Genomic DNA, 22,457 nt, shown 5'->3' with positions numbered 1-22,457 from the left:
TAAAACAAAGATCATCATGTTTTATTGGAACATAAGAACATTTAGTGTCTCCACAACATATTAGGAAAATGTCCAACATAATGTAAAAAATAATCAGACATGTAAATAAAAAAAGCATGATCAATATTTAAAAAACAAACAAACTACAAATAAATTCCAAGATGATCCAAATGTTGAATTAGCAGATAGGAATTTAAAGCAGATATTATATTATAAGTATATTCCAGCACTTAAGAAAACAGTTATAATGAATGAACAGATGGCAAATATTGGCAGAGAAATGGGAACTTAGAAGAAAAAACTGAATGGAAATTCTAGATCTAACATTTACAATATTTGAAATAAAATATTCACAGTATGAATTTAACAACAGATCGAAAGTGGCAGAATAATGTGTAAGTGAACTTGGAGACAGATCAATAGGAAATTCCAAGTCTGAAGAATAAAGAAAAAAAAAATGATAAGAAAAACGAAAAGAATCTCAATTATTTGTAAAACAATGTCAAATAGTCTAATGTATATGTAATTGAAATTTCATAAAAAAGAGGTAAAGGTGAACTGGATTGAAAAATATTTAAAAATAATAATAGCTGCAATTTTCCTAAATTTGATGAAAAATACAACTTATAAATCCAAGATAAACTCAAAAGAAGTCAGCAAACCTCAATGATGATAGATGCTAGGAAAGCATACATAGGTATCCCATGTTCAAACTAGTAGTAAACAAAAAATAAAGAGACAAACTTAAATGTAGACAGAGGAAAACAATCCACTACATAGAGCAGAACAATACAAATATTGCCTTTCTCTGGCTGATACCACTAAAATTACTATACCTTTATGGTACTGGTGTAAAATGTGTACAGAAAAATGTGTTTTAATTATAATATTTGCCACATGCTGAACTTTATTTTAGTTTATCGAGGAACTTTATTTTAGTTTATCGAGGTTTAATATTCATTTACAATGAGGGATTATTTACCCTAATATAAAGGCAGTATACATTGTAATTTATTTAAAACCTCTTGGAATCATGACCTACCATTGAATGCAGTCCTGCTAGTGTTCTAACCAGTCAACTTAGTGACCCCAAAGAGCCACTGCACTGTTCCATATGCTCCAGGGGGCAGCAAGACTCTGGCTAAGTATCATAATTAAAAACTGAAGATTTGTTTTGGAAATTGTAATATCTCCCTATAAGATTTTCATGTTCTATACAGTGGTTTTAATATTCTCTCTTCTGAATTCTTATCAGAAATATGAGAAATTGGAAAATGATAGAATAGCAACTCCAAAAATCTATAACAAAATTTTATACCCCAAAATTGTACATATAAAATATCTTTCAAAATGCTGAGTGAAATAAGTCAGAAAGAGAAAGATAAATACCATATGATTTCACATATATGTGGAATCTAAGGAACAAAAAGAACAAACTAAACAAAAATAGACTCACGGATATAGAGGACATTCTGGTGACTGCCAGAGGAGAGGGTGATTGGGAGGCTGGGATAAAGGGGTGAAGGGTTGAAGAGGAACAAATTAGTAGTTGAAAGATGATCACAGGGATGCAAAATGCAGCATATGCAATGTAGTCAGTAGTATTGAATGGTTATATGTAGAGCCAGATGGGTGATAGAGTAATCAGGGGGTCATTTCATAAACCATATAAATGTCTAACCAATGGACTGTATACCAGAAACAAATTTAAAATAATAAAAATAAATAAATAAATAAAAATGAAGCAAAATTAAAAAAAAAAAAAAAGAATGAAAGAGTCTTCCAGTAAACATGCACTACAGTACACTGAGAAGGCAATTTTTTAGGCCAAAGACAATATGGGAGATAATAGAACTATACCGTTTCAAAGTTCTAATAATCCATTTAAAGTATGCAATATCACCTCTAAGTCCATGATGATAAGTTAGAATTTCATATTGTATGTCTGAGAAACCACTAAAACATAATGCCAAAAAAAGGATTAAAACAGAATACTAAACTTTACCTGATTAACTCAAGAGAAATAAAACATAAAAAGGCACAAATAGAAAACAAATAGAAGATAAATAGATCTAGATTTAACCACATTAGTAATTACATTAAAACAAAATGAATAAAATACTCCATTTAAAAGTCAGACTGGATAAAAAGGCAAGACCAGCTATACATTATCTATAATAAATATATTTACATAAAAATATTAACATTTAGGTTAAAAGTAAAAGGATATGATATTATCCTAAAAGTAAAAATATATTCGAATAGTAAACATTAAAACTGAAATGGCTGTTTAAATATCAGACAAAACTGACATCAAAAAAGAAGTATTTCCACAGATAAAGAAGGACATTTCATCATTATAAAAAGGTAAATTTATTAAGACATAATAATCCCGAATGACTAAGCATCTAATAATAGTGTTTCAAAATGCATGAACAAAAAATCGACAGAACTAAAGAAATATAGTAAGTCCATAATCATTACTGGAGGTTTAAGAAAAAAAATACTCTCAACAATTGATAGAAAACCTAGACAAAAAGGTCAGTAAATATATAGAAGTTTTAAACAATATCATCAAGTAGATTGACTTAATTGACGTTTATAGACCAACTCACCTAATAATTGCAGAAGAAACATTATTTTCAAGTACACATAGAACATTCACCAAGATAGGCCATATGCTGGGTCATAAAGCAATACTCAATATAATTAAAATTTGAAATATTTCTGATTATGTTCTTTGACTACAAATATTAGAAAGCAGTAACAAGTTATCTAGAAAATCTAGAAGCATTTGAAGATTTGTCAACTCACTTCTAAATGACCCATATATTGAATTCACATGGGAAATTATAAAACATTTTGTACTGAATTATAATGAAAACAGCATATTTTGTGGGATATACTAAAATAGTGTTTAAAGGTCATTTTTAACTTTAAATGCTTATATTAGAAAATAATAAAGGTAACAGATCAATGGCCTAAGCTTCCATCTTATGAAGATAGTAAAAATATAAATAAACCTAAATGAGGTAGGGTAAAGTAAAAAAGAATGGCAACAAATCATATAGGAAAAAAATGCAAGCATCTAGTATAGGAATAGTTGGTTGTTTGCAAAGAAAAATATAACAAACTCCTAAAAGAAATAAACAATGAAGAAGAAAGTAAAAATTTACCAATATCAGGAATAAAAAAGGAGATATCAACACCAATCTTAACACACTAAAAACTAATGGAATATTATAAATAATTTTATATTAACAAAATTAAAAACAAATTAAATGGACAAATTCCTTGGTAAACATAGTTCACCAGAAATGACAAAATAAAATAGAAAATCTGCAAAGCATTAAATTTATTTAATATGTTGAATTCATTACCAGAAGCTGTCACACAAAATTTAGACCCATATACTTTCCAAAGGTTTATTCTAACAAACAGTTATGGAAGAAATAACACAAGGCTTACACAAGCTCTTTCAGGTAACAGAAAAGGAGGGGCCATTACCAAATCATTGTATGAGGCAAAGAATATCCTGATACCAAAACCTGATAAAGATATTACAGTAAGATATTATAGATCCTTATCCCCATTAACAAAATTCCTTAATAAAATATTGTCAAATTAAACCCAGCAATACATAAGTACAATCATACAATTATGATTCTTGTATGTATCTACCAAGTATATTGTACTTATTGGCAAGATGATCATACATAATGATCATCTTCTCACATCCAAGATCAGAAACAAAGCAAGGATGTCCATCCTCACTAATTCTATTCACCGTTGCATTAAATCTCAAGAATGTAAAGGAATAAAAACTCTCATACATTGCCTGGAGGCATCTTTTCTCAAAGAGGCTTGTACAGAATATTCATAGAAGATTTATTCTTAAAAGTCAAAAACTGGAAACAACCCAAAAGTTCATGAAGAGTATATTTTTTTAAATTGTGGTTATTCTTGCAATAAAATATCATTCAATAATTAAAAAGGAACAACTTACTGATACATTCCACAATCTGGAAGAATCTCACAGATATTATACTGAGTGAAAGAAAACAGATACAAAAAAAGAGTGTACTTTATCATTCTATATATGAAGTTTTAGAGACGGAAAACTTGTCTTAGAGTTAATAAAAAAGTTTCCTCTGGTGGAAGGGACAGAGAAGGAAATGAGAATTGACTGAGAAGGGGCAAGAGAAAACTTTGTGAATGATGGCAGTATTCTACATATTGATTAGGGTAGTGATTATACAGGTATATAAATATATATGTATGTGTGTACATCTGTATATGTACACATATATATATAATGTCATCAATGTATACACATATATGTACATTTTAATTTATGTAAATTATAACAAAATAATTTTATTTTTTATACAAAGAGAAAACACATATTGAATAGAGGATAGCAGCAGTATAAATGACTTACTAACAGAAAAAATCCTTAAAGTGCTAAAGATGCACAAACCAAAACTGTCAACCTTGAATTCTACATACAGTAAAAATATCCTCCGAAATAAAGACATTTTCAGATAAACAAAATCTGAGAGAATTTGTTTCCAGCTGACCTACACCATTAAAAACTCTTCAAAATGTTAACTGAAATTACTCAGGCTGAAAAAAAAAAAAAAGATACCAGATGGAACTCTGGATCAGCAGGAAGAAATAAAGAATATCAGAACAGATAAATGTATGAGTAAATATAAAATGACTTTTAAAAAAGTATTTTATTTTTATATTGTAGTTTTAAATTAAAAATACTATTAACTATTTAAAAATATATTATGTTGTATACAATATGTAAAAGTAAAATATAAGACAAGATGAGTATAACAAGCAGGAGGGAGCATATTAAGATTCTATAAAGTAATATTCTATATTAAGATTCTATAAAGTAATATTCTATAATATTATTTGAAGGTAAAATATAAATACTTAAAGATATCTATTGTTATCTCTAGAGCAACAACTAAAATATAACAAAATTGTTTAGCTAAAAAGCCAATTCAGAAGATGAAAATACTAAAAATGTGGTTCACCGCCCCCCCCCGCCCCCCACAAAACAGGTCAGAAAGAAAGACTAGAAGAATAAAGAAAAGATGGGATAAATGAAAAACTTAAATTATATTAATAATTACATTATATGAAAATGAACTAAACGCTTCAATTAAAAAGCAAAGATTGTAAAACTGGATTTAAAAAAGAACCAAACATATGACCATATGCTGTTTACAAGAAACACATGTTAAACATAAAGTATAAACAGGTTGAAAATAATAGGGTAAAAAAATTTAAAAAGATACTTTATAGAACACAAAACATAAGAAAGCTGATGTGCTATATTAACATTAGACAAAGTAGACTTCAAAATACAAAGCATTGCTATAGATAAAGAGGGACATATTATAAAGAGGAAAAAAAATCAGTTAAGGAGACATAATAATCTCAAATATCTGCCTCTAATAACAAAGAGACAGAACCCCTACTTTCTCTGGATGTTAACCTGATTGGGCAATAATGGTAACTTCCGTAACTATAACATTAATCAAGAAGGACTCCCGTCATAGACTGAAGCCAAAAATTGGAACAGCCACGTGAAGAGATAGGAATCTATGACTCTATATCCTTGTTTACAGTATGAAACCATTAGTCATATCCGCTGGGTCCTGCTTCACCTCTACATGTTATAACTGAATCAATGCTTTTCTTTATTGGTGAAGCAAATTGTTGGCAGATTTTAGTATTTGTAATCACAAGCATTTTATTCAAAACAGTGAAAAATCAACATAGAATTGCTAAATTAAATAAATAAAATAACCATGATCCTGCAAATGAGTTAGAAAATTAGTTCCCATCAGCAGATACTGAGGAATCTGAGTCTTTGAGTCATTTACTGAGCAAAGCTAATACTTGGAGAAGCACTGAGCTCAGAGGAACCTACAAAATTGTTTCTCAGTTTCTTGGAAACCCTAGGCATGGAGTTATCTATTGACATCTAGCAGAAGCAGAAGTTCACGACCTTTGCTTCAGCGATCTGCTATTAATATCCATTTGCTACTTCTGGTGAAAAATGGAGACATTTTAAAAAATCGAAGCACTTACAGTATTTAAAACACCCAGGCACTCACTACTTAGACTTGACAACTGATAACATTGTTTTATTTGCTTGAAGTCTCTTTTTTTTCTAAAAGAAACAAAACCCTACAGATAAAGTTGAACCACTTTTAATCCTCGGTCCCATTTCTCTTCCTCCTCTCTAGAAGCAGCCACTAATATGAATATAGAGTATACCCTTTTCAATGTTTTTACTGTATATACTACATAAATATAGTAATCTCCGTTTCTCTGCAGGGTATATGTTTCAAGACACAGCAGTGAATACCTGAAACTACAGATAGTACCAAACCCCACAAATACTAGATTTCTTCTTATATATACTTACCTACGATAAAATTTAATCTCCAAATTAGATACAATAAGAGATTAATAATCACTAATAGTAAAATAGAACAATTATAACAATACACTGGACTGTAAGAAAAAATTACGTGAATGTAGCCTCTCTCTCAAAATATCTTATTGTGCTGCACTCACCCTTCTTTACAAATTTTTCCTTCTTCCCAATTTCATAGATAGAAGTTTCATTCTTACTATAGATTTTAGCAACCTCAACATACGATGTTTTTTAAAGCCGAGAACTTTCACTCTTTTACTTAAAGGGAGCACTTTACAGCTTCTCTTTGGCATATCTGAATCGCCAACATCACTACTCCTGCATTTTGGGATCATTAATAATAACTTGAACACAAGCACTGTAATATCACTAGAGTCTAACTGAGAGGGCTACTAAGTGACTAACAGGAGGGGAACGTATGCAGCATGGAGATCTCGCGAGATGGAACAGGCCACGTGAGATTTCATGACACTGCTATTCAGAACAGCACACAATTCAAAACTTATAAATTGTTTATTTCTGGAAATTTTCATTTAATATTTTTGGCAGATTGGGGAAACTACTATGTATATATCTGTAGTTCCATAATACATACATTTTTCTGTATATATATCTATAATTTATATATATATTTCCTGTATTTTAAATTTTTGAATAGATTATATTTTATCAATTACCAATATATTTAAACTTATTTCTACCATCTTAATTTGTGTTATCTCTTTATCATGTTCTTTTTGCTCTCTCCTTTTACTGCCTTCTATTGGACTGATAGAACTGTCTTTTTACCTGTACTACTGATAGTTCTCTCTGTATCAATCTACTACTTTAAAAGTTATATATGTATATTTTAGTGGCTTTATTATATTTTAACATATCTAAAATATTAAATTTATTTTTTCTAAAATATTAATAAAAATATTTCTATCTTTCTCCTAAAGAGGGTATGTCTACTTTAACAACCAGCTTTGTTATTATTTATTATTTTATTTCTGCCTCATATTTCTACATACAAACTGAACATAACTGTTATTTTAAGATATACGTTTAATATTTATATTTATAAATATATTTATTTAATTTTTTGCTCATGTTTTCTTCTCTGATACTACTACTTCCTTCTGTGTTTACTTTTTTCCCTGCTTAATTATATTTTCTATTTATAAATTTCAAGGAGAGTGCTTTTACTTAAAATTGTTTTTTTTGAGGGGGAGAAGGCAGGATGTCTATATAACCTCCACAGATTTGAATTTGATTTATGGTTTATCTGGATATATAATTTTAAGATGACAGTTTTATTTTTTCCCTTAGCACTTTGATAGCATTATTACAAAGTCAGCTAACCTCATTTTTTTTTCTAATAAGTTCGCTGACAGTCAAAACTATTTATTTTTGTATTATAATCTCTATTCTTTTCTCTTTTTATATAAGGAATTGGATTTTCTTTTGATCACTTTGAGCTCTTTAAACATATAAACATGCTAATTTTTAAGTTTCTATCTTATTTTTCTCTTTCCTATTATCCCATACACATGTAAGCCTATAGTCTGTCTTCCTACTTCTCATGTCTGTAAGAACATTGTCAGTGGTAAACTTCCTAGGGAGGCTTGTGCACATTCCGATTGCTGGAAGTTCATCTACGGAGAATTTTTATAGTTGCCTCTGCCTCGCCCCTATGGGTAGGCTGGTTCCAATTTTTATATCATGTTTTCTACTTGGGACTCTTCCACACAGTTCAGGTGGTATAAATTTGGGTTGCATACAGCTAGAGGACTAAGATCTTAATCACTTACTGGTGACTTGATTCATGCCTATGATCTCAGGTGCCATTGCTCAGTGGGCAGAGATTTTAGAACCCTACACATATACAGAGCAGCATTATTTGGCTTCTGGTTTATAATAAGAGTTCAGTTATAGTCCTCACTGTATGTGGGGACTGAAATCTTGAGCAATTTTTGCATGTAACATTAAAAATTCAAGCTACTATTACATATATCCTTACTCTCCCAGAAGCAACATGGCTTTAACTCTTGCTCATTGCTCTGGCTTTAGGATTATTTCTCATTTCTGGCATCTGGATATTTTTCTTTATTGCTTTATAGCCTATCTAACTGTTTATAATTTACTTAAAGTATATTAGCCAGCATTACTATGTCTTCAGAGTAAGAGCAAGATCTTGTGCTCTATTAAGTCTATCCTTTGCTCCAGAAGTCTGTCTATTTTTTTTCCCTCAGTCTCTGCCTCTTTTTGAATGTCTCCCTAATCAATAGACATGGCCCTTTTGGGCAGATATTTTACACTAAGACCACAACATATGTTAGCAGCTAGTTTATGGATTTTCTGCTATTGGGCTAGTTAAATTAGTGAGCTCAACCTAAGTCATTTCTCTTAGTAAAGACAGTTGGCTGGGACTTGAAAAGATGTTAGGCTTGGTAGGTACTGTTATTAACATGTTTAATATACTCCATAATATATCTCAAACTGATAAAATGATAAATAAATTGGCTATCACTTAAGAAATAAGAATTAGTGTCACATAATAGATACACAAAATCATTTGAGTAGTATTAACTTGAAATATTAAGAGGCAGCCTGATTTGTGAAGAAAACTTATTCTTTGGAGACAAATTTCTCTGATTTCCAAACACTAGCTCTACCACTTGAGAGCTGTTTAATCCTGAGTAAATTAATTTTTCTGAATCTTGGTTATCTAATTTTTGAAATTTGGATAATTATACCAGCTTTTTCTTGTCCCTAGGATGATCGAATAGCGTGATGTGAGAGAGAGTAGGTAGACCTTACTAACCTTCATCACCCTCTTTCTCCAGCCAGTCCCCTGCTGCTTCCCGGCACAATCTTTTATAGCAAATTTCAAGGTCAGAGAGATTGAAAACAACTATATAGTTGAAAGAAAATGTTTTACTCTTTTAAAGAAAAACACTGTCTTTAAACACTATTTCTAAAGTATACAGCTGTAGCTTTTTTCACACAGTTTTATCAATGTAAGCCATAAGAAATATGCTTCAAGAGATGGTCAATGTCTGTGATTAATTGAATTTGATGGCCAATCACTATGGCCTGTTTCATGCGATTAATGTAATTCCCTGAGTGATTTTGAATGCAGATATCTAGCCTAGGGTTTTCCAGATGAAGGTGTGTGTGTCTGGCAAAACAATGTAGTATGTTATAGACATGCTGTTGATGATAATTCTGTCATACTCCAGAGAAAAAGTTTGCGCTACTTTTATTTTCTCTATTTTAACTCTTTAAAAAAAATAATATGTTCACAAAAATATCTAATATGGTATGTCTTTGATCTACTTTTCGAAATTAGAAAGTAATAATTTCAAAATTGAATTTCTGTGCCTTTTGTGTGTAAACTTTCTCTGTTCTGTTCTGGGTTGTTGCTGAGTTAACAATAACTGATTAATTAATTGATTTATAACTCTGAATAAGAATGTACAATTTCTGAATAGAATATGTTGAAAGTTTTTCCTAAGGGTAAGCAGTTTGATGAAATATAATAGGAAGTAGACTTCTTTTTAAATATTTTGATTTAAAACTTTTCTTTGTTTCTCTCAAGGGCAGGTTTTGTCTTCAGACTATGTGACTTGTGTTTGAATATGCAACGTGTCATAATTGAATGAACTTTTAATTGTAGACTTTGGATAGATTTCACAAGGAAGAAAAATTTTCCCTTAATTATCTTCAGTTAATTATCTCTGCATTAATGGCCTGACTACTGTTATTCATCACATGGGAAGCATAAATAGAGGGTTAGAGTGAGGAGAACAGTCCTAGACAAGGTCTTTTCTCCCCACTATCTAAGAGAGTCAGTTTCTGTTATCGTCCTAGAAAGCCCAATAATTCTCGGGAACTTGGACTTTGATTACTAGACACAGGACTTCGGACTTTCCATCGCATGAAGTAATTATGTTAATTACAGTTCATTTATTTATGAATGTCATTTTTTAAAGAAAAAAAAGGAAAAGAGAAAATTTATTAACTCACGTGACTGAAAAGTCCAGAGATAGAAAATGGTTTAGACACTGCTGGATCCAGTATCTTAAAATAGGTCTTCGGGAGTCATTCTCTTTTCATCTCTTGGCTCTTCTCTTTCCCACTGTTGCTTCATTTGCATGATCTCTTTCCACAAAGTAAAAAAGGTCTTTGCAATTCTTATTCTTTCAGTAACCCTATCACAAGATAGTTTTTTTTTCTTTCTGGAAATCCAAGTAGTAGTCCCAACTAAATTTCTTTGGACTGATTTGAACCATATACCTGTTATAAACTAACTAATGAAACCAAAAAAATATTACAGATTGAGTGGGCTTATATCATATTTCCTCTTCTGGATCTAATTCTACTTATAAAAAAGGATTTAGAGAAGAGCTGGATGCCCTAAAAAATCAGAATGTTATTATGGTGAAAAGAAGAAGTGGCTATTTCTACCAAAAATAGAGAAAAAGAAAGAAAAAAGGTCTTGTTTATGCATTTGTCAAGCACGTGATGTTTGAGTTGCACCTCAAGTAATGAAGAAAAATTTATAAGGTAGGTAAGTAGTTGTAGGAGGTAGAATAGTGGGCATTTGAAGAAAAGATGCAGAAAGACATACAGAAAGTTAAAGAGTATACTAGTTTGGAGAAATAGGACTAAGTTGTTGTAGCTAAATCTCATAGTAATTGACTCCATACAATATCGCTTCTGGCAGGGGCAGAGCACTTGAGACACTAGGCATTCCAGGGACGAAGCATTTAAAAATCATACTGCCCAAATTTGTGGAATAGAAAAATTAATGTTCAATAGTTAACTGAAGATGGTTTAATCATTACTTCAAAATGGTTTACAAAGTGCGTACCATGTGTGAGACCTTGGAGAGTATACAGAAACTAAACAACAACAACAATAATCATGCTGTCAAGGCACTGTTAATAGGGCACTATATAACATGTAAATAAATTATTATATACAGGGAAGGAAGTAGAGAACTTGCTTCTTATCCCTCACACTTCTGTTAATATGGGTCAAGAGAGAGCCCCAGAATTGATTGTGCTCCTGGAGAGACCTCTGAATCTCTCTAAACCCAGCACTCATAATCTTGAGTGCTTTTTCTTCCTAGAGAATACTGGGACAAATTCCATTATGCTCTGTCCCTGTTTGTATCAGCTATGACCACAAAACACCTACAACTCTCCGGTCATCTCCCCAAAATTTAACTCTCCTTTTCATAGGTCCCTTTATGTTCCCTCTCCCCATTTGGATCCAATCTCCCAATCATTTCTCTGCTGGGATCCATCAGACTAATTTCATCATAGGTGATACATAAATCCAAGGCTCCCAGAATGCCTCATCTCTTTTATTATAATCCAAACATGGTTCTGTTCTTCCTCTTTAATCTCATTCCCTTCAACTCTCCAAGCACTACACCACTTTCACCAAGCCCCCTGGAACTCACAGTCAGTCATCAGCAGAATTTCTAATATTCTGTCTGTTGTATGTAAATTACCTTTTTTTCTTACTCTGATAAAAGCTGGTTTGCCCCTGAAAATACTGTTTCTCTTCTAGTCTTCTCAGAGAGTGGTTGTTTTCTTCCCATACCCATCATAAAACTGGCCTGGAAGTCAAATAAGTGTCCTCCTTCTTTTTTGTTGCTGCTTCTGGACCTTCAGCTTTAAATTTCATGTATACCATGCAGATTCTCTCCTGACTGTTTCTCTGCCTCATTTTGTGATTTTGACATTGGCTCACTGTCATACCTTCAATAGTACTGCCTTAATTCTTGGTGACTAAAATATGGACATTGAGTATATTTGCAATACTTTAGTTACTCACTTTCTTGATGTCCTCCCCCCACACCCAGTCATCCTATCTTCAATCGACCTTACTCTCTCACTGCCACATTCTTATCTTTAATGTTATGAGATCAAATACTTTTAATTTCTTCATGATCTCAGTCTCAAGTACTAATCTCTCTCATCTCCTACCTTTCTAAACCACTTGACCTAGTACCCTATTCCAGCAACTTTTTGACCTTACGAAGACCTCTAATCCATTGATCTTACAATTTTCACTATTCCTAAACTACTTCATATTCTCGCTTTGCTCCTTATGTGACTTAAATTACACAGTCTATCCATATATTCATTCCTTTACAGTCATTCTCAATCTCCATCCTAGTTAACTCCTCACCTACTCATCTCCTGTACATGTGTAGCCAAATGTGTTGAAGAAAAAAAACACAAGCATGCTGACCGATCTCATATCAGTTTCATGACCACAATCCTCAAGTAGACTCTAATTGCTTCCCAGAAATAACATTACTTTTCTCAGGACCATTTACTTTCTTCCTAGTTGACTATTTCACATCTGGCTCTTTTGTCTCAAATATCCAACACCCAACTCCTCTTTATCCATTCTCACTATAGACTGATGATCTTGACTATTGTCTCATTTAAGAAGCAATACAAGAGAACCAGAAAAGGTAGTCCTCAAATCCCAGCACTGCACTTACTCACCAGTTCACTTTTTTTTTTTTTTTACTGCTCCAGTCAATGAAAGGGAAACTTTATTGAGGCCCCTGGGCCAAGGGGTTTGGGCAGGTGGCCTTGTGCCGGAGGCAGTGGAGGGCCTTCTTTAATCTTTTTCTTGAGGCGTAGGTTGTTGGTGCAGCCACAATTCTTCTTTCGGCGGTTGACAGCACAGGGGATGTAGGCGGGCATGACACTTGCAGGCAGATCATCTAGTCGCAGTTGTACTTCTGGGAAAGCTGGCGGAGGACGGGCTCAATGATGCCGCTCTGCAGACAAAGTACCAAGTATAGGGAGGGCTCTTTCCAGATATTATAGTCTGAAAAACTGCGGCCATTCTCCAGCTGTTCGCCTGCAAAAATTAGACGCTGCTGGTCAGGTGTGATGCCCTTCTTGTCTTGGATTTTAGCTTTGACGTTTTCAGTGGTATCACTGGGCTCGATCTCGAGTGTGATGGTCTTGCCCGTCAGAATCTTGACAAACATTTGCATCTCTACATCTGCCAGGGAGGCTGCTCCGCCGCCTCATTGAAGAGAAAGAGTCACTTCTTTTGATCCGAACTCTGTGATATTTAAGGAATCTCTTCCAACTGTGCACTAGATTCAATTCACGCAGGGTCATGCTTCTCACAATTTTTTTCTGTCTTGTATCTTTAATTTTTTTCTCTCTACCTATCTGTCCATATGTAGCTAAATATGAGTAATGAAAAACACACAAGTATGCTAACTTAAAAAAAAAAACAAAACTGAATCTCTACTCTTCCTCCTTCAAAATTGCGACTCGGTTTTATCAGTTTCTTGTGCCAAAACTAAATTTATCCTTTGCTCTGCCTATACTTTTATAACCTTCATCTAATAGAAAATTTTGCCAGCTCAACCTTTAAAAATACATAATTCGTACCCCCTTCTTATCACTCTTTTGCTAAATGCTGGTTCACATCCCAGCCATCTCAGTTTACTGCAGTAAACTCTCACCTCCATTCTTGTTCCCTTACAGTTTATTCTTCAAAAAATAGGCAGAGGGCCTTGATAAAGTATGAGGAATATCATGTCACACCTTTGCTCAGAACCTTCCGATAGATCTCAGATCTGGATCACTTACGTGTGCCCCCTAGATCCTCTCTATCTTTATCTACGCTGTTGTATGCCCTAAGAGACTGAATTTTTTGGATTGCATCTGCAAGATGTCTGGATTTCTAGATTCTGGTTGCATTTAGCAATGAGAGCATTAAAGATCGATGGACAAAAGAAGAATGAGGTCTAGGTCTTCCTCCTGCTTCTATATGATCAACAAGTGTTGGGTGTTTCTCTCTACTGAAAGCCACAGCTGCTGTCCAGCAACCCACTTCATCCAGATATTCCTAGTTTCTTATAACCACACCTTCCTCTCGAAAATTTAGGCCTTGGGTAGTAATGCTGTTCACTGTTACTAGCTCTGGGTATTATACTACCTAATTTTAGGTTTCTTAAACCTGTGTACATGTACACATTTGTAAGAAAATTTATTAAACTACATTTACATTTTCCACTTTACTTACGCCATCTGTTTCCTGCTGGGACTATGGATGATGCATTTGTCATTTCGCTTGGAATAAACAGAAGGCCTCACAATGGCCTATAAGGAAGTATGTTATTGTCATCTCACTTCAGTGCCTCTGACTTCATTTTCTATTTTCTCATATGTTCCTTGCAGTCCAACCACAGAAATCCTTGATTTTTTTTCTTTTTGACATCTTAGGGCCTTTACACTTAGCTATTAAGTCTGTTCATTCCTCTGTCATCTTGTTTAGGTCTTCACTCAAAAGCCATCTTCTTTGGGGGATTTCTCTGAATACTATTTAAAATTGAATGTCCTTTCCCAACACTCTTTATCCCATCTCTCTACTTTGTCTAAATATGTAGAACTTATCACCACATAACATACTCTGTATTTTATTTATTTATTTTCTATCTCCTTCCACTAGAATATAACCTTAAGAAAAGGAAAGAATTTTGTTTGTTTTATTCACTGATTGTTTTGAGTTTTTTATAATAGTGCTGGGACAGAGGAGATAATCAATAAATGAAAAAAAAAAACAGGAGGTGTTATGAGAGATTTAATAGGAAAGAAAATATTTTCTGTTGGCAGTACCAGAAAAAAAAATGGTATTTAGACTATACGTCGAGAGTGGACATGTGAGATGAGTAAAAGGGTTTTCACAGTAACAACTGAACAAAGTTATACTGATGGAAAAAGTATTCAAGAAACAGTAGGTCTTTGAGTTGGATTGGATGTTGAGTACATGTATGGAAGCAGAAAAAAGTAAGTAGGTGAAGGTAGGGTCAGGCCAGAAAATAGGGTGTCCCAAATTCAGGGTAAAACAAAACAAAATAAATTTTATATCGTAAGAAGCGAGATGCCACGGAGTCTCTGAGACTTGAAGTGTCGTGGTTAGAGTTGTATCTTAGATTGATTTGGTGGTAGTGTACACAAGAGTTTATAGAGAGGAGAATGGAGTCACTGAAGGAAACCAAAAAGCTGTTACGGGAGATGATGAATCTTGAACACAGCAGTGGTGATAACATGGAGAGGAGGGCTATAAGATATATTGTCTTGTAAGAGTTTATTGACCCAGAGAGAAAATAAATATATATATATATATATATATATATATATATATATATATATATATATATATTAGGTAGGGCGTTTGGAAAAACTGATCTCTTAATTACCAACTGATTGTGAATTAACACAGTACTTTATTTTATTTTTCCAATGTCATTTGGATTTTAAAACAATAAACAAGCTTATTTTTTTTCTATTTAAATTCATTAGCCAGAAATACTCTATGGTACACTGTAGGTAGAGAGTGTTTGTCACAGCTTAGTGTCCTGTCATTTTTAGTCTATTTAATAGCAAGCTCACAAACAGAACATCTGCCAATGAGCATGATGCTGATTTCAACATCAGCTATTATTGCAGATTGAGTGGAGCTGGAATGAGAATCCTTAATGTGAGGGTGGCGAACAGGCCAAGCATGGCACAGCTGGGGCTCTTTCCACCCCTACTTGGCCATGGATCATCTGTCCTCAAGCAATGCCAAGGGCTAAATTTAGTGGTGCTGAATGTGGTGCTGGGAGCCTCAGGATTCAGCATTGGAACTCATTTTGTACAGTGATGAGCACAAGCCTAAAATGGTGCCTTTTAAAAAACATTGCATCTATAACAGAAGGGAAAGGGAACAAAGAGGTAAGGTTTTATTACTTTGTTCACAATAATAGCAGTCATGATAATTTATTTTAAAAAGCATTAATGAGAAAACTGTTCTATGCCAGCCATCATGCTAAGTGCTTAAATTAGAGATTCACTATATAGTTCTCTGTCTACAGATGCTTACAGAATATCAGGTATAAGATACATATTGAAATTTATAATTCAATAACAGCAGTATTATGCAAATACAAATACAAAAGAAGGAGTATCCAATTCTGCATGGGAAAGTTTTATAGGCTTGGAAACATTTGACTGAAACATAAAGCATTGAAAGAGTCCTTAGGTGGAGGGGAAGAATAGTAGGCATTCCAAGCAGAACATTAGCAAAAGCATTTAGGGAATAAAAGTACATGGCATGTTCAGAAAATAGAGTTCTTAGTGTGTATATAGCTTAAATTCTTAGAATTCTAGAGAGGAAAAGGAGAAAAGGATTTTGAAAGACTTTTTAGAAGTAGGATCAACAACAGTTGGCAAGCAATTGACTCAGAATGAGTGGGCAGAGAGATCTCAGATTTGTTTTTACTTTGCAACTTAACTAGCATTTTATGAATTTAAGAAGAGTCATAGTCCTTAGACATTTAACTTTGGATTACTTGGAAGGAATCATGGATTGTACCTTGAAAAACATGGGAAAGTCTTTCTTTGTTATTATTACAACAACTCCTAGGATATTAGAAAAGCACATAGTAATTAATTCTTGAATTGTATTGATGGAGGAAACAATGGCACAGTTAGTGTTTTATTCGAGGTCTCATAGCGAAAGAATTATAGTTTGGATTAGAAGTCAGGTATCCTAACTCCAGAGATGGTGCTGTTTATACATTATGTAATTTCAAAACCAGACTCTATTTATTTACTTATTTTGGCACAATGAAATATGTGGACATATATCGCAATAGGAAGGCTGCTCGGGGTTTGTATGGGTAAGATAAGGACATAAAGCTGTTAAGAAGATAAAAGGGAATTCTTTTCTTTTTTTCAATCTAATGTACAAAGTAGTGACCTCGGAACTTTAAATTAAAATTGATTTAGAGAAATTGAGGTCACCAGAGTTGAACTATGATCAGGCTCCGTGTCAACTTAATGTATCTCCTCACAGGTACTGGCCCCAGACAGTAACAGAAAACAGATATGGGAGAACAGAAGTTAGCCTTTAGCTTTACAATGAGAAATGCATGTTACAGGAACTAGGTGTGAACAGACAAAAGCATTGTTTATGATTCCTTGAGTAGAAGCCTTGCACCTTTTAAATGTTCTTCCAAATATCACTAGACCCTGGATGCTGGTTTGTGTATATGTGAGGAAGGAAGAGGCTTATTTTAGCATTACTCGGTGAGTCAAGCATAGAATTATAATATTCTACAGAATTTCTAATTCATTTCCTTCCATTTGGGAGGCTCAGAAGTCTGAGATACAGAGCAGAAATTACCTGTTTATTAATATATAACTAATTCAGTTCAAAGCTAAGATGAGAACCTGGGTGACTCCAGAGAAAGCACTTACCTGCTCATCCTTTCTCTTGTAGTGGCTGCTTTTTGGAATAAATAGTCACTTTCAATCTCTTTAGAGGCAAACCCAGAATAAAAGTTCTATTTCAATACTCAAACCCCAGACCAAGAATGTGGTTAAACAGCTCCATTTTTCTCATCCATCTACAGCTTTCAGAGTCTGCCTGCCTCTTTGTCCAGTAAAACAGAATGAAGGGAGGGAAGGAGGCGGGGGATAAAATAGAGAGAAAGAGACAGCCAGAAAGACAGACACAGAAATATCAGGACTGCAGATGATGTAATTCTCCCCAATTCTATAATCTTTCACCAGACAGAAGACATATCCTAGAACAAGATAGCTCTCTTTTGAGTTGTGGAACCACTACAGCAAGTTAGCATACCAAGTTAGGGATAAAGTTAGGAAGGCTACAGACTAATCACTTTTCTTTTCTAGATGTCAATTTATTTAGCTGAAAAATACAGTTGTTCCTCGATATCCAAGGGGTATTTTTTCCAGGACTCTCACAGATAACAACATTCATGGGTGCTCAAGTCCCTTATATAAAATGGTGTAGTATTTGCTTATAACCTACATACATCTTCCCATATACTTTAAATCATCTCTAAATTACTCATAATACCTAATACAATGTAAATGCTAAGTAAGTTGCTGTTATACTATATTGTTTAGGGAATAATGACAAGAAAAAAGCCTGCACAATACAGATAACCATCATAGGCCTAACTACATAGTACACATCAGCAATAATGTAATTTTTTTCCCAAATATTTTCTGCCATAATTGATTGAATCCATAGATGAGGGACTTGCAGATATGGAGGGCCAATTTAAATGGCTGTCTGTGTTACAGTGCTGGCTTTAAAATATGTCCACAAATTAATTGATACTCTTCTGTTCAAGGGGTGGAGCTGAATTTCCCTTCTTTTGTGTTTGGGCTGGACTTAGGGACTCATTTCTAACCCACAGAATACTGCAGAAGCAATGATATGTTACTTTGGAGACTAGGTCATAGAGGGCATGGAGGCTTTCTTTTTGTTTGCTCGCTCTCTCCCACTCTCTCTCTCTCTCTCTCTCTCTTTCTCCCTCTTTCTCTCTTTCTGGGCCCTCTCGTTGTGGTGTAAGCCAGCTGTTGTGTCATGAGGATACTCATGCAGTCCTATGGGGAGGTGCATATGGCAAGGGACCGATACTTCCTACCAAAATCCATGTGACTGCACTTAGAAGTGGATCCTATGTGCCCAGTTAAGCCTTCAGATGACCTTAGCCTCGGCTAAAAGTCTGATGTCAATCCTACGAGTAACTTTAAACAAGAATGACCCAGCTGAGTCTCTTCCAAATTTATGACCCACAGAAAATGTGAAATAGTCAATATTTGTTGTTTTAAGGTACCATGAAATAATGTGTTATAATGCAACACAAATAGTTATTTTTCTACTTCTTACTCTTTCAGACTGATTTTTTTTTGTAATCTTCAATCTTTAGAGTCATATGAAATTGTATTTTCTACTCCCTAATTTTTAGGTTAGGAAAGATTACAGTTAAGCCATGTGATCTGAAAAGTACTCCAGGATTCAGCAGGTTAAGAAACTTCTCTTGGACCTCATCTTTTTCCACAGCTTTCTTTTATAAAATAATAATAATAATAGTAACAATAATAGTAATAATAATTGTAATAATAATACCACTACCAAGCATGCAATTTACAAATTTTAGAGGTTCACATTTATTATATAATTTTACCTTTACAACAATCCAATGAGGTAGCTTTATATTATTCCCATTTTATATATGAGGAAATTGAGATCTTGAGAGCAAAAATGTCTGATTAAAAGTAACACAATAAATAAAAAATCTGGTATTCCAATTCAGGTCTTTTGACTCCAACTTAATATTTCTACTATGTTAAGAACACATAATAGAAATGACCATTCAACTTTATTCCCCAAATCCTGGCACTTGCCCCACATTTTAGTTGTCCAGTCTGATATTTGAGAGTTTTTATATATCTTCCTTCTCTCTTACATTACTGAGGTTTGTAAATGAGTAAATGGGCTTGTTTATTCTTTTATTTTTTCAATTCCTCTTAGAGATCATATAATTGTCTTTGCCTACAGTCAAGTTGTTCTACTTTAAACACTTTATCATATTTTAGATGATTGATCATCTCTATAATTTTATTGTCTACTTTTTTCTCAGATATTAAGGAATTTTATAATAAGATATGAAAATAAAGGACTCAAATCACAATATTGGCAATGGGTTTTAGTTTTTCGCTTTGTGGAAAAAATATTGTTTTTAATATCAGGATTTGCTTTTACCTTTTCCCTACAAATATATAATATGTCATCTTTGATTTTTATTGAAACATTTGCAAATATTATAAGGGTACTTAAGACAGTTTTCTTTTACATGAGTACATATTTAAATTATTTTCAAAGATTTAGCAGTCTAAGGTTGGCCTCAAATATATGCAGTTTTTAAAAAATTGATGTCCAATCCTAGTTAAGAACCACTTGCGCAAGTCGTTTCAAAACATGGTACTAAATTATAAATTAATCGTAAGTATGTGGCAGTTTTTGACAATAGAAACATAATAAGTTGTTGTATAGGCCTTTGTGTCTTAAAATAAAAAAAAAATACATATCAGATTTTATTTATTTTGTTTTTTTCCCCAATAAAACAAAGGAGTATTAAAATTCCCATCACTTACTAGTAGGATAAAAATAGTTCAAGATCTGAATTCAGGGTTTATTTTGAATCTTTCTGCTTTTTTTTCCTGAGCCCATTTCAAAGAGCCATCTTTCCATTTAAGTGTTTTGAGTTGTCCAAGAGAAAAACTTTGTAAATTATTCTCTAAAGAATTTTGAGTGTGTCAATTATCTCTTCGCTACACTAAGAAATAATTTGTTTTCTTCATTCAGCATCATAAGTTATAAAAATAGATCATGGCTTCTTAAGCGCTGATCTTCGCCAACACAGAGAACTTTTCCTTATGATCAAATAATACTGCACAACATTAGAGAAGTCATATAAAAATTCAAATTTTTAATACAAACAGAAAATTCAAATCATAGAGCAGATGCATAGATAGCAGCAGACTTCTAAACACCCAGACCAGTATTCGTCTCTTCCTTCGTCTGAGCTTTAGCATATTCGGTTTGAATTCTCTATTTAGCTCTTCAGATAAATGGATCAAGTAATGCTTTCTAATGACCATGTTACATGCTCTGTTATGTTCTAAATGTCTTCAATTCTTCTGAGGTTCCTGGATATTCAAAAATTAAATGGCTCATTGGCAGATTGAGCATCACTTTCTTAGAGAACTAAACTGAAACCGCTGAATGAGAATTAACCAGATACAGAAACATTCCAGTTTTTAAGAATGCTTCTTTTTCTACCAGAAGCTGTAATTATGATTGCGTATTCCTTCAGTTCCTTCAACAGCTTTTCTTTGGGGAACATTCATAGGTCAGGTCTACTCTTTTCTGTACACTTTTTTTTTTTACACAGCTACCCGACTTGACACTTTGGCAAGCTGAAGTGAGTATTGGCAAAGTTCTTCTCTTCCTTCATTATCAAATTATGTGACACGTATCCATTTGAATGGCTCTTACCTTTTCAGGCAATTTTAATATCTCATTCTTAGACAAAGACAATGCCGTGTTCATCAATTTCTATTTCATTTTTCTCTTCCTAAGAATAAAAGAAAACTGCTTTCTAGCCTTCTCTTATGACTGTATCAGTACTCATAGGTAGTTTTGGCCAATGAATTACAAGTGAGAGTAGTAAGTATAATATTTAGGCTGAAGCATAGAATAGCAGGAGGCCACATATTTCATATGGCAACGCTACAAAAAAGTAAGCCCTTATTCTGGGCATGTAGCCTAAACAATATCTACGTCTTGTCATATGAAGCTACTGAAATATTGGGATTATTTGTTAGTACAGGATAGCTTATTGATTCTGACTAATACATATGATGATTACAGCACTCCTACCAGATTTCCAGATGTCAGTGCTTGATGTTTCATATATTAGAAATACACTCTACTAACCACTCTTCTATTCAACTGTCTCTTTGTGCTGAGGCAATTTCAGGGGCTAAACATGCCTTACATTTTCATCTATTGCCTGTAAACACCTTGTTAAAAGGATGATTCGTAGTCCTCCTTGGCTGGAGAAAATCAGAGCCTACAAGGGTAAAAGAGGAGTTAAAAAGAGATAAAAATTAATGGTTCTTAATCTTCTTTGTGCATCAGAATCAACTGGGAAGTTTATTCCTAGTGCAGATCTGCCCCACTCTAGAGATTCTCATTAAGTTCATCTTGCATAGGGTCAAGGAATATGCATTTTAATATAAACCCAAAATGGATCTGATGTGGATTCATAATAGAATACACTTTAAGAAGCCATGGACTAGACTCTCTCCTCTTATAACCTAATAAAGGCTCTCTCCTCTTATAACCTAACTAATAATATTTTAAAAAATAGAAAATGTTTGAAAGAATTCTCGAATATAGTAGTTTGACTTACGAAATACCTAATCTGAAATATCAAGGGCACAGAATTAAAGTGCAAAGTCTTGACAGTGCCCAGTATCTAATAAACCAGCTCCTTTGGGGGAGGGGCTTGCTCTGGGAACTTTACTGTAAGATACCCACCAAATGATTCTTAGACACACAAAAGTTTGAAACCATTGAC

General features: G+C 33.4%; 1 pseudogene; it reads right to left on the bottom strand.

Moving 5' to 3' along the window:
* Positions 1 to 13,014: 13,014 nt before the first annotated feature.
* Positions 13,015 to 14,936, bottom strand: LOC120592886 (ubiquitin-60S ribosomal protein L40-like; annotated as a pseudogene).
* Between the last annotated feature and the right edge of the window lie 7,521 nt (positions 14,937 to 22,457).

This window comes from Pteropus medius, unplaced genomic scaffold, assembly GCF_902729225.1.
Source record: "Pteropus medius unplaced genomic scaffold, Ma_sr-lr_union100, whole genome shotgun sequence".
In the NCBI taxonomy this organism is placed as follows: Eukaryota; Metazoa; Chordata; class Mammalia; order Chiroptera; family Pteropodidae; genus Pteropus; species Pteropus medius.
The sequence above is the reverse complement of the archived record's forward strand: the minus strand, read 5'-3'. Positions and strand labels throughout refer to the sequence as shown.